General features: G+C 39.8%; 1 long non-coding RNA gene across 2 annotated transcripts in view; it reads right to left on the bottom strand.

Moving 5' to 3' along the window:
- Positions 1–8,100: 8,100 nt before the first annotated feature.
- LOC141780572 (uncharacterized) overlaps positions 8,101–14,295 on the bottom strand; it is a 63,790-nt gene continuing 57,595 nt past the window's right edge. For both annotated transcript variants that reach the window (XR_012596697.1, XR_012596699.1), the window contains one exon: positions 8,101–8,681. This is a non-coding gene — a long non-coding RNA (uncharacterized LOC141780572). The remainder of the gene's footprint in view (positions 8,682–14,295) is intronic.

Here is a 14,295-nt window from a genome sequence, read left to right as displayed (position 1 = left end):
GGCATCTAACTAAATAAATATTCAAAAAAGACGAGGGAACCAGAAGTGCTAAAATCATTTCCAGGCTTTAGGACTCATTCCTGCAGCACTCTATTGCAACCGTTGTAACTAACTAACTTCCGTATAAACAGACTTGCGGCAAGTCATGGACTCACTCATGCCGGCGTGACGTGTAAAACAACAGCGTCGGAGTCTAGTGTGTGTGCGTAGTCCTATCATGTCGACTGTTCCCTTTAATATATAACTAATTAAAGAAAGTAGGAATTGACCTTAACAGACGTCGATTCAGCTCTGTGACTACAATGTGTAACACACTTTACAAAACTCAAAACGGACGTGAGTTGTCACCTTAACAACTAACAATTGCCATGTTCTTTGTAACTTGTCAAATGACCACAGCAAACAGTTCAATGTCCTGTTATTCTATATCTATGGTTATAACCTACAACACAGCAGATAAGATACTAATGATGAAAGGGTTAGGCATGAGCAGGAGGCGTAACCTCTGTTATGGGTAGCAGACATTTAGTTCATAATGTTTCAGTGTTGTGAATCCATATCAATCAATAGCTAATGTAAACCAGTTTTTTAATTCTTAGTATAGAATTGTTTATTTTTTTAACATTTCATAAGTTAGCTACCTCTTTTTTTTCTCTCGATGTTTGCTGCATATGTATATTCATTTTCTCGTGGGATAGGAAAACCTTTTCCCTCCAGGGTATACCATCATTGTGTCCATATAATTGTTTTTTTATATAGCTCTAAAATGTATTGGACTCTCATGCTGTATAGACTTTGTGTTAGTACCAGCGAGCAGCTCCAGCAGCAGCAGACACAACAGCTTCATTTTGCTGTGTAATGAAAAAACGAGTTGAACTGTGCGCACCATTATCGCCTCGAAAAAGAAGTTTCATTCCACAGTGCAGCCAGTTTATCAGCACCCGTTTCCAAACGGGCCGAAGCATGCTGGGAGTCAGATAGAGTATCTCTGTTCCTCCCCGCCGTTCAGATAAGACTCCCAACTGAGGTTTGCTCTTCTGCCTTCTGCATCAGTTCTGTCCTTCGTTCACCAGCAACTCTAATCTTCTCAGACTTGTAATTAATATGGATAAAAACCAGAGAACAAGTGCTCGTGTTGACACGGCAGGACGATCGTGGACGGCACACCTGACGACGCTTCCCACGAGCCCCTTGAGATCGCTGCTTTGATCCCACCGCGAGAGAGGTTTGGGTGTGGACAAAGCTCGACAAATAAACCGCTCGGCATTGTTTGTCGCCGACCAGATGTCATCGTTGTCCGTTGCTACTGGTGTTTCAAAAATGTCTGGAACTGAAATACCAGATCTGGTTGGTTGTTTTTCTCTTTTTCCTTTGCAGCTGCAGACGTCTCATTTCACCCGCCTGCATGGGTTCAGGAGCTGCAGGCCCGGCCCTCCCAGAAAAAAAAAAAAAAAAAAGATCTTTATCTGATGTAACGGAAAAGAAACCACAACAATGTGCGCTACTTTCTGCTCCCTCGAGAGGAGTTCAGCAACAAAGCACTTCGACTGAACTCTTCTGTCTAATCCTGCTCTGCAGACTGTGCCTTTCCTTTCTCTCAAAGACTAAACACAAAGGCATTACCCCAAAGATAGCTAGAATTTCAGGTTGCTCAATAAAAAGGAGCACCCCTAGAGCATAGCACGGAAGACCGGACTGTTTCATTTCCTAGTCCGTATTGTGTTGAAACAGTAAAAAGAAGAAGACTTATCACAAATGTATGGAACAAGACACGTTTGATGCCTTATTGAAAGAATAGATTAAAGTTATTGTAGTTTTCCATATAGCTCCGACGTATCTTTCAAAGTCAAAGAAATGCATCAGGCAGTAGGTAAAAGTTTAGTGTAGTTGAATCCTTCACACTCACACTACCATGTGATAGGCTATGGGGTAACGCACGGTGTTTATATGAAAATGATTTGTTTTTTATTCTATCTGCTTTTCTTAATTAATGAAAAGAACAAACTCGGCATACATATGTTTCCAGTTTTTTTTTAGCTCTACTAACCATCTCGATGGAATATTGTTCTCTTTACAATCTATTTATTTCAAATCAAGAGCCTTTCAGGGTAGAACGGTGTCACCAATACTTGTATTGTGCCACTTGTCAAATTGACTAATAAATGGTACAACCTTCTTCTGACTTGTTTTTGTCACTCTGAATTTAATCATCAGTAAGAGAATATCCTGAAGTGTGATTTGTTGGATTACATCGTTGGAATATGTCCTATTTACCTGCGATGGGCGATGCGCTGTTCTGTGGTTTACAGTATGACTGACCAGGATTACTTCTGTTGCGCATCCCGTTACATTGTTAAATGCCACTCTTACAAACCATTAATGTTCGCGCATGTTCCCGGGGTAAGGAGGATCCTAAAGTGTGTGATTTCATTTCATGAATGGATAGGTCCATGGCTGGATTATTTGGAAGAGAGAACGCCAAATTGGTAAACAAGTTAAAGTAACGGTGAATGATTTATTTTCCTCCGTCTGCCCGTCTATCGTGGAAAAAGAGCTGGTAGTGTTGCGTTATATGTTTGGGAGATAACTTTTTCTCTCCCTCTCTTCCTTGACTTTTTGTATGGAGCCTCCATGCAAAACAGTCCTCGCATGACCGGTGGCGGCTGCGCAGCCATCGGCCACTATCGGAGCCCAGTTCCATGGATAACAATAGTTTGTAAAACGTACTATTGGCATATCAGAATAAAAAAAATGGAGAAAAGTCTTGATTATCCAAGTCTCATTTATCCAGTCATATGCCCACTACTTCCCAAACACATGCATCTTCGCTAAAACCATACTATTTAAAACACTTCCGCATAAACAGTTGAGTAGTGCAGCTGCCTGTTTTAGTGGCATGTGTTTGGGAAGTAGTGAGCATACGACTGGATAAATGAGACTTGGATTATACTGCACGAGTTGTGTGAGAGTTTGTATACGGATGTGTTGATATAGTTTTGCTGTTAAACAAAGTTTTCTTCAAGAATTCAAGGTAACGTGGGATGAGTAATTGATATACAAACTCATTTTGTGGGTGAAGTATTCTTTTAAATGTGAGGATTTGCTGCTTTTCTCTCAGTTCTCTCGACTGTAAATTGAATATGTTTGGGTTTTGGACTGTTTGTTGGACAAAACAAGCAAATCGAAGACACCACACTGGGCTCCTGTTAGTGGTATTTGTCATTATTTTCTGACCTTCAGACCAACCAATAGGGGTGGGGGAAAAAATCAATTCAAGTAAGAATCGGGATTCTTCTAAGATGCTGAATCGATTCACAACTTACAAAAATCTATTTTTAGAACCATTTATTTTACATAAGAACCTAGCTATTACTACTGATGGACAGTAATCCTACACACCAAGTCAAAGTTGTGTCAAGCATTATTGTGTGATTTGTTGGAAAATCGCACAAAATACCAGTTTTACAGTCTTTCTTTGTTGTACAAGTTTCTGAGAAATAGAACGGCAGCTAGCCTAAGACTACCAATTTTATTAATGAAACATGCATTCTTTTTTAAATTTTCTGTATAACTTGAACCTAAGAATTGAGAAATACTAAAAACCTTTTAGTAAAAATGTTTTATTTGTGCAGGTTGAGCATGAATAAATGTTACCATTTGCAGTTGTGCGTTTACATCATTGCAATGAGTTGATAAAACTATATCAAATATAAAAACTCCATAATCTTATACACACTTTATTCTGCTTTCATGCCATAATTGTATTTTGACACACATTTCACCTTTAACAAACAATGTCTGTACTGAGATTTGAAAATTGCAGTAGGCCATATTGTGATTTTGATAAAATTTGGATTAATTGTGCAGCCTTATTAAACATATAAACACACTGATGATGAAAGTAATGATAGTTGTAGCCCTACTTTCAGCATGTTAGCATCAAGCTGAGATGAGTCAGAATATGTTTGGCTTTTCCAAAAAGTGCCACGCACTTTGTATATGACTGATTTATGCTGAAATCCGCCAACAAATTTTATCTTTCATTCTCCCTGAAACGGTGTTAGTTTCAGTCTTAAATAAGTCACATACATTAGGGAAGAAACGAGATAACAGTCAAGACTTTCTACATCTCTTCCCTTCCACTATGACTCATGCAGACATGTGCTGCAACAGCCACTAGATGGTGCTGTTGTACTTGAAGGTAAAGACACCCAAGAGTGCTTCAGTTTCTTAATTAACCATAATTATATAATCTGTTAGTTCACACACTTGACATTGACATCCTTAAACTCAGTGTATCTTATTATACGCAGACAATTTTCTGACTCTCTCACATTAAAAAGCTCCCAATACACTTCGACAATAGTACTCTCTCTATAATAATAGTACAACAGCGCACACTGGTATTTCCTCTATAGTGAAAGGCATACAATGATATAAACCGCATTGTTTTTTTTCTCAACAATGGCTCGAGTTGTCTACGACCACAGTTTCTGATTTCAAGAGCGTGCCAAGAGAAATGCAGAAGTCCTCTGTTTCCACTGCATCCTCATCTGATGATCTTGATAACATTAGAGAACCTGTACATTCCTCTGACACGCCAACACTTCACCGTATGGCCGCTTGTGATTCAATTTCAGCCATTCAGTCCATTTGATCTGCCTCGGGTCTGTGTAGGTACTGGGTGTGTGTATGGCTTGGCTGGGCAATACCTTGAGTCCAGAGCTCCACTGAGAACAGCGGGATAACTCAGACAGCTTTTGATTTGGCACTTAGTCGTTCAAATCAAATAATCTCTCAGTAACAGGACAGAGGACAATACAGCCAGTCTGTCTTCCCCATCATTCCTCCAGCTGCAGACCGCTGCCAGCTCTAACCGTTTTGTTGTACTAATCTTTGGCGGCTACTGACACACTTGACCCGCGTGTAATATTCATGACCTGTAACCATCAGACCATCAGAAAAGTGCTATATTCTCTTTACTGAGACGATTGGCTGATTAATCGTTTAGTCAAGACAGAAAAATAATCAACAATTCAACAATCTATTAACCGTTTTAAGTGACGAATCAAATAAAAATGCTAAAAGATTTGTAGCCTCCACCTTCACCAATCTGAGAATCTGCTGCTTTACTATACTATCACTATGTACTGAATCACTTTGGGGGTTTATTAACTGTAAAAAGCACTAATTGAAGAAGACACCTTAGGTCTGGAGTTTCAAAACTGTATTTCATATAGTCAATTTTAAGGTACTTGTACAACCATGTAATGCTACCTTTAGAGCTAAAACGTTTAAACGATTAATTGATGCCAACTATTGAACTATTCACCAACTATTTTGATAATTGATTAATCGGTTGTAATATTTTTTTAAGAAAAAAAAGTCTAAATTCTCTGATTCCAGCTTCTTAAATGTGAATATTTTCTGGTTTCTTTACTCCTCTATGACAGTAAACTGAATACCTTTGTATTGTGGACAAAACAAGACCTTTGAGGACGTCATCTGGGAAACACTGAACAACATTTTTTTTTTACAATTTCCTGACATTTTATAGACCAAACAACTAATCGATTAAATCAAGAAAATAATCGACAGATTAATCGAAAACGAAAATAATTGTTAGTTGCAGCCCTACCTAATTTATACTTCTACTCCACTACATCTCAGATGCAAATAATAAATAATATACAAAATGTATTTGATAGCATTAGTTAATTTACAGATTTAGATTATTAATACAGTAAATGCAATAAATTCCAATATAATATTTTAGATCAAGCTACCCGGCTGTATATAAAATAATTAAAATGAGCTCCACTTTTACCAGCTGCAATATTAGTGATGAACATATTAATGCATCAATAATTATAAACCAGTAATATAATATCATTCTGAACTATTCTGCATAGTGAGTACTTTTACTTTTAGTACATTAAGTATATTTTGATGCTATTACTGTTGTACTTTTTCTTGAGAAAGATTTTGAATGCAGGACTTTTACTTGTAACAGAGCATTTTTTTTACACTCTAGTATTGCTACTTTTACTTAAGTAAAAGCCCTGAATACTTCTTTCACCACTGCATATACTCATATACAGTTAATCGATTATGAGATAATTTTTTGTATGCAAAAACATGGGCCGTCCACGACTAAAAAACATCTTAGTAGACTAACACTCATATGATTGTCAACTAATTGATTAGTTGATTTCATCAACAGATCTCTGAAACTTCTACAAAGAATCACAAAAGCATCACATTAAATCTTGTGTTTACCAGAGATGAGCTCATAAGTCATTCTGAATGAAAAAGCATTACAAATATGACTAGTCGACTAAAGAAATCTTAGTCGACTAAGGCCGAAACGACCGATTAGTTGACTAATCGACTAAGAGGGGGCAGCCCTAGTAAAAACTGAATCTGCAAAGTAAGTAATAACTATAACTGTCAAATAAATGTAGCTGAATAACAAGTAACTCAACTAAAGTGCAAATTGTACTTAGGTACAGTACAGTAGGTGAGTAAATATAAGACTTAGTTACAGTACATTCTGGTCCTCAGTGTCATACATGTTGGCCAAGTGAGGAAAGTGGTGCAAGGAGCTCATTTTACAGCTTGTTATTGTTCCGCTGAAGAGACTAAATGAACAAGAAAGTCTGCAGCACCTTTCAACACACAGACACCCCTCTCCCTCTTTCACCGCCCCTGTATTTACACACTCTTAAAAACACTGTCACACAGCCTGACTAACTGACAGAAGTTATCATTACACAAAGCGCTCGATTCCATAATTTATAGAGATCTCCGTCCCAGTCATGTGGAATTCTCCCAAAATAAATTCAAGTAAACACTTACGCAACAAAGAGGCACTCACAGTGGCCTGGTATGCATAAACACTATGAACAGTGTGACAGTGTAATCCCAACCCCACACCCCCCCCCCACCCCCACAGCCCAACACACACACACACACACATACATACCCAACAACCCAGCACTGCACTGACTTCAGGCAGGAGTTGGAAATGAGCCTAAACCCCCACCTCACCTCACCCCCCCAGCGCCGATGCACCAACCCCGATCCCCGACACCCCCCACACCTGACTCCTGGCAAAATAAGCCAGACTCCAATCCATCTTCCATCGCAATAACACACACCCCCCAAACCATGTTGTTTTGAAGAGCATTCAGCAAGTTCATCTCCGGGGATGTTTTTGTTTTTTTCCCCAGGACGTCTTATTGTCTTAGCAACACAAGATGCCGTAAATCAATCAGCTCTTTGCACGGCCTTTGTTTAAAAAGACAGAAATAAGCTTTTTCCATGATGCATTGTTTGAACGTAAGCAATTGATACAAAGGATGCAACCAAAAGGGATGATTAGGGACGCATGGGAACTCATTTTACCTACCTTTTCATTTGCAGAAATGATTTTACTTAACTTTTGCAGGCAGACAATAGAGTACTCCAGTGATGACGTATTTTTGTAGGCCAACCAGGAAGTTAATATCGCCCTGGTTCCACTCGACAAAAAGCCAATGGGATTTTTGCATATGGTTTTGTATTATTGCTAAAAATGAGCTCTGTGGCAAACACATATTTTGATACTTCAACAAGATAATCTCCACGAAAGAACACCGATTTAATGATTTTTGAAGCGTGAATTTAATCACCAGAAGTAAAAAGCTAACGTTATAGGCTATAAACGTACTACACCACGGTCACATGAGCGCGAGCATACGCGACGAGGCTGTAAAGGCAGATGAGTCGGCGTGATGACGTTTAGTAGTCTCTTTTAGCCGCCTTTTTTAAGACACGTAAAGGCTTCAAAATTCACCTGTGGGATATTTACTGATGTATTTTATTTCTGAGAACAAAACGTTAAAATCTCTTCAGCAACGAGGGAACCAGAAGAGCTAAAATGCTCACTCATTTCAGGGTTTTAGCACTCATTCCTCTAGCACTCTATAATCTTTGCAACGTAAAATAATAGTCTAAAATATAGAAAAATATTCAGAAAAAATCTCTTCTGTTCAGAAAGCTTCTCATAACAGTTCTATTTTGTTTTTTTTAGCTTTATGAAGGCTCCATAGCAAACAAGAGGCGATAGAAAAACACAGTTTTTGTGTTCTACTTCTATCATTGGCCCGACTCCAGGCTGGATGTTGACTAATGTGGGGATTTAAAGGCCAATGCTGATATTGATATTTCATTTTCTCTGTTTGTATTTGTGTTTGGACTCCTCTCTACCTTGAGGATTGTAACCAAACGGGGCTGGTTGAGTTTAAAACGCCTGGGATGGTTGCTATTCGATTTCAAAGGGAATGTTTAGAAACCTGATCCGACCCTCCAGCGAGCATACCTTCTACACCCACGTCTCCCTCGCCCCTCATTCTAAATCACTCCGCTGGAGCAGTGTAAACAAACTTCAGTTTGCTCTCTGATATTGAGAGGTTAAGACAAGCGGCAATCCTCCACTATGACAACACGGCCTCAGACAGACGATGTCATCTGTCTTACCTCACTCTCCATCCATCACTACGCCGGAGTCGACATGTCTGACAGTCCCACTCTCGCTTTTCTCGCTGGCACAGGCCTCCACATCTGTCACATTTTCCCTCCAAGCTTACTTTTATTACACCAGATGAACTCCGCCTCCGTCCCTCTGAATTCACGGACACCTGAAGGGCAAGCAGGCAGAGAGAAGACCTATTGATTAGTCATGGTATCTGATGTCATCCTGGCTCCACAAAACACTTTTTCAATTGCCAATCAGCTACCTGTAAAACATGAGGGAGCAGCATCGGAGCCAAACGGTTCAAAAATGAATTTGAAGCTTCTAGTTGGACATGTAAAAATGTCGAAGTGTAAACAAACATAAACAAAATAAATATGAAGTAATTAAAAGAATGAATAACGAGTGAAATTAGAAAGAAATACATTTATTGGGTTTGTAGGTTAAATGTTTATGTTACAAATGATATAATAAATAAAGAGTTAATTTGCAAAAACTGTTCTTAAAATTAATAAACCAACACTGTTTTGATTGATATTCCCTTGAGTGCACACACAGAAAAACATGATTTAGGAATATAAATAAAAACAAAGCTATCAGTGTTTGCAAATGAACCCATCAAACAAATTTTGAGCTGGAAAAATCTGAAAATAATTGAGAAATAAGAATTAAATAATTAGTAATAAAAGGTTGGAGTTGGGTCAGATAGTTGTTTGATAATATCAACATTTTTTCTGCTTTTCTCAGCTCTACGAGGAGGCTATTTGAAAGTTTGAGCTTATTAAAAGTTAAAGTCCCAGCCTCTTGGGGAACGTGAGCAGGGCAACTTTAGATACTTTAGAGGAATGATAAATGTTATATATTACAAGCACACAACTTTAAAACTAATTAAATGACAATTTCACTTCAACTAGTCCAAAATGTGGGATAACCACAACTGATTTATTGCCATTTAGGAAATTCAGACAGAAATAAAAGTATGTAGAGCTTCTCAGTACTGGCCACAAAGAAAAATGAATGGATGGAAATAATACAGTACAATATTTGTGGAAGTCCTAACATGTTGTTGAAACTTCAAGTCAAAAAACGACACCCAGATGTCTGCCTCTTAAAACAATGTAGAAATGCCAACCACTTTAAATCTTGTGTTTACCAGAGATGTGTTCATAAGTTTCTTGGAAATAAGTCATTCAGCATGAAAAAGCATAACAAATTACTAAAGAAATCTTAATTGACTAAGACCAAAACGACAGAGTAGTTGACTAAGAAGAGGGGGCATCCCTAATTTTTACAGTTTCAAGTTCAGACTAGGCTTGCCGCGGTAGTCAGTGTTACCGGAGTTAAACTGTGTTCAGACATACACCGATTACATTACTAGCCCACCGCCCCACCATCGATTTGCTTTTTTTTATAGAAATAAAATCCATTTAGTTCATTTTCGCGCATCAGCGCCGTGTTATCAATACATAGTCGGATGACGGACGCCACGATCTGAAAGTGAAAGTGTCTGCTCTGTACGGAGTCTCAGCTCAGAGTAGCAGGAGTCAGATTTCACACGGGACGAGAGAGAGTTGACAGACAAGACGATGGCGGAGGATTTGGTGTCGAAGCGAAAATCAAAAGCTCCTACTTGGCAATATTTTTGATTTAAACCCAATGCTATAAGGGAACCATAACGTTAATGAGGCGATCGCCGTGCGGAAGAAGGAGCGGTCTCAGCAGAGCTGGGTGGAAACCTGTGGCCCCGCAGCAAAAGCTCAACCAGAGAGGCCAGACACACAGCAATCCAATGTTAAAGATCGAAGTAAGCGCTCTACACATATTGAATGTAATCTTTTCTTGTACAATGTCCGGTGTAATCGGTAACACCGGTGTTGTCACAAGTTTATTTACCGGTGGGAAAGTTTCCTCAACGTGACATCCCTAGTTCAGACATTTAACCTAATAACATTAATAATTAAAGGAGCAGTGTGTAGGATTTAGTTTTTTATTTAAAAGGTTCAGTATGTAAGATCTGGTGACATCTAGAAACCTCTCCAATGTGCCAAGTGTGTAGGACAGCTACGGTGGCCAACATAAAAACGCTAATGGCCCTCTTTAGAGCCAGACTCTGATTTTCAGGTGATTGTACACTAAATAAAACATACTTATTAACATTATATTCAATTTCTGCCAATAGATCCTCCTAAATGTTACACACTGGTCCTTTAAACCTCTCCCGCGTGCCAAGCGTGTAGGACAACTACGGTTGCCGATGTGCAGACACGAATGTCCCTCTCTAGAGCCAGCTGTTGTAAGAGTAGCGTAGGTCATTTGGTGAATAGCAAAGTCGGTGTGTAAAGTGTGTGTGTGTGTGTACGTGGGAAGTGAGTGATGAAGCAAGAGAGAGAGAGAGAGTGGCTCCTCAAGACCGACAGAGGTTTCCTGGCGGCTGAGTGGAGTGATTAACGTTATCGGAAAGTTTACACAGTGGTTTGTCCGTTCTGGGCTACTGTAGAAACATGGCTGCCGGCTCCGTAAAGGAGGCTCCCCATGTAGATATAAACGGCTCATTCTAAGGTAATGAAAACACGATTCTTATTTTCAGGTGATTATATACTAAAGAACACACATTTATTAATATTATATTCCATTTCTGACAAGAGACCCCGCCCCCTTAATTGTTACACACTGCCCCTTTAAGTAATGATACAATATGGTAAAACACGGTTACAAAAGAGCAGAGAGAGCGAGGAGAAAGTAAAATATAAAGTAAGACAGAAGGAAATATGACAAAGAGTCTGAGGAGTGATTGTACAAAAGCAGTTTTTTGACATGAAAACCTTCGTTTTAACACCCACAGGGCAGGAATAAGGAGGAATCTCCCTCTGCTGTGAAACTGAGGTAACAAAGTCAAACTGTATCTAGCAGACAGAAGGTGCCAGCGGGAAGTTTGCCCCTCTGATCTTTGCATAATCTGCTCTGGGGAAGACACAGCTACTCTCCTTACCACCTTCAAAGGCTCCTCTCCTTAACTTTCAGCCTCACATCCTAATCTGATTGAGCAGGAGAGAAAATATTGACTATTTCACAGGACAAAGCAGAGTCAATATTTGAAACCATTGCTATGATACACTAGTGGAAATGGAGCTCAAATATTGACAATTTAACCAAATAATTGTCGCTTTTTTTAAAGCATTTCAAAGCTTCTGCTAGTTTCTAGTTAGAAAATCATATTCACACAGATCTTTCCCAGCTTTGACATTCCCCAAATACAACATTAATTTCCCCAAAGCTGGGGTCAACCCACACAAAACTTCATAAAGCCAATGGCACCAGGAGAGGCGCGCTGATAAATCAGCGGCAGGCCGCGAACAAGGCCCGGTGCCAGCGGACCTGTGTGCAACAGGACAACTCTATCGCTGAATTTCACAGGTCATTACTCTGGCTCCAGCCATCGCAGCCTCCAGTGGCTCTGGAGACGGCCAGCTTTTTCTCAGAGACAACAGCTTACTGGGCTTTGTGCTAGCTAAACAAGCGTGTCTGTCTCACAGCAGTAGATTAATGTCTAGATAGAGGGCTTGCTCCTCAGGGAGACCTGTAGAGGAGCCATCCTTCAACCTTTGGAGGCCATTACACAATAACAAAATAACAAAATCTGAGAGAGGGGCTCATTGACTGAACCCTGTCCTCTGGGGCTGAGGGAGAAAAAGCAGTAGATGGAGAAAAAAGGTTTCTGAATTAAAGCCTCGCCAAAGAGAGGAGGGATGAATATCCTGAAAACCAGAGTGAGCACATTCAAACTGTTTTTTTTATGCTCTGCAGGATCAAACAGAGCTGAAGAAAAGTATAAAAAAAAAGAACCACCATCTAGGGATGATTATTTTCAAGATTGATGAATCTGTCAAATATTGATTATTGATTAATCAGTTAACTGTTTTGTCTATAGAGTGCTTCAGGGATGCAACCAGGAAGCTAGCATCACCCTGGTTCCCTCGACAAAAACCCAATGGGATTTTTCCATTGGGTTTTGGACTATTGCACTAAAATAAGCTCCGTGGGAAACAAACCTTTATGACACTTACACGTTTTGTTCAACAAGATAATCTCCACAAAATAATGAACACCACTTTTCTGAATTTTGAGGCATGAATGCAATGAACGTCACATGAACGTGAGTATACACAACGAGGCTGTAAAGGCGGACGAGTCGGCGTGATGCCGTTTAGCATTGTCTCATTTAGCCACTTGTTAGCAACCGCCTTTTTTTAAGACACGTAAAAGCTTAAAAATTCACAAGTGGGGTATTTATTGATGTATTTTATGTCTTCAGCTTGTGTTAACCATTATTTCAGGCATCTACGTAACTAAAAAACCCATTAAAAAAAAGACATTGACTTCCCGATGAGGGAACAGGACGTGCTAAAATGCTAACTCATTTCTGAGTTTTAAGACTCATTCCTGTAGCACTCTATTAAATGCTCATTATAAGAGTCCAAGGGGGCATCTTGAAAATTCCCTTTTTTTTAATTTGACAAGCAGTCCAAAACCCAAAGATGAAACTAGCTGAAACAAGAGAACGTTTTGGTTGAAAAATGACCGAAAGGATTCATTAATTATCAAAATAGTTGCCGATTAATTTTCAGCGAACTGACTAATCTAAATTTTGCGATAATAATAATAATACATTTTATTTTGTATAGTGCTTTAAAATGCACTCAAAGGCACTTTTACATGGTAATAAAGTAAAAGCAATAACAGCATATAAACAACAATGAAAAAGGAAGAGCTGCAGCAGCGGCCTCTCATTGCCGTGTGGGCCATCACGCAGCTTTAAGAGCGTTTTCATTGAGTGTCATCTGTGAGAAGGTTTGTGTGGTAAACACACAAACCCTCGGCACTTCACATGAATGACAGTAAACAACACTGGATCTCTGGCTGCGCACCCCCCACCTCCCCTGAGGAGAAACGGGGTCACACAAACACGGCATCTGACTGGCTCTTAATTTGTTTAAAGCAGCCCATTCAAACAGGATCATCAACAGAGAGAGAAAATCTTGTTTCCAAGGCTGTCGCCATGGCTCGAGCCGTGTTGTTTAGGAGGGGAGATCAGGACGCCGCTGACGACTCAGCTGACTTCCAGCACACACAGCTTCACAGAGGCGCCAGGTTGTAATTAACACTTTGCAGATTACGTTTACAGGACCAACATGGTCTGCCTGAGTTTTATTACCGCCTGGGTTGTACTTCTGCCCTCCGGGGATACAAAACACTCCCTGTTTGACGTCGGGCCTGTCCTGTGTGAGAGCGTTTGACAGGTTTTCATCGTGGCGAGAGTCTCCTGGCTGTTCACTGTTCTTCAGAGATAATGAGAATCTCCGCTCGCTTCTGCCAACTTTCCAGCTATGGCTGGATGAAGACACACGCCACAGTCTGACAATATTAATCTATTTCTGTCCCTGTATCTGCAGCTTTCATTTATTTATTTGAGCTCACGCTGCTGGTCTAACAGTCTTATTAGAGGAGCAGTGAAACTAATCCATTTCTTGGCAGCGGGCGGCAGACAGCTGGGCAGTGAGGAGTCGCAACAAAGTGGCTGATATAATTGCGGTGTAATCATTTTCATGCAGCTCCTCGGCTTCTTCTGAGACTGCAAGCGGTGCTTCAGGTTAACATGCTATGGTAATAAAGCGGCCATTAACATGCCAATGACCTCAGAGCTTGAGAGCCAAGTCATTCAGCTTCCATCAAACATGCCATTTAGGGCAGATTTCTCACACAGAGGAATTGCCTTCACACAC

The sequence above is a fragment of the Sebastes fasciatus genome, chromosome 13, assembly GCF_043250625.1.
Source record: "Sebastes fasciatus isolate fSebFas1 chromosome 13, fSebFas1.pri, whole genome shotgun sequence".
In the NCBI taxonomy this organism is placed as follows: Eukaryota; Metazoa; Chordata; class Actinopteri; order Perciformes; family Sebastidae; genus Sebastes; species Sebastes fasciatus.
Note: the sequence above shows the minus strand (reverse complement) of the source record. Positions and strands in the feature narration are given on the sequence as shown.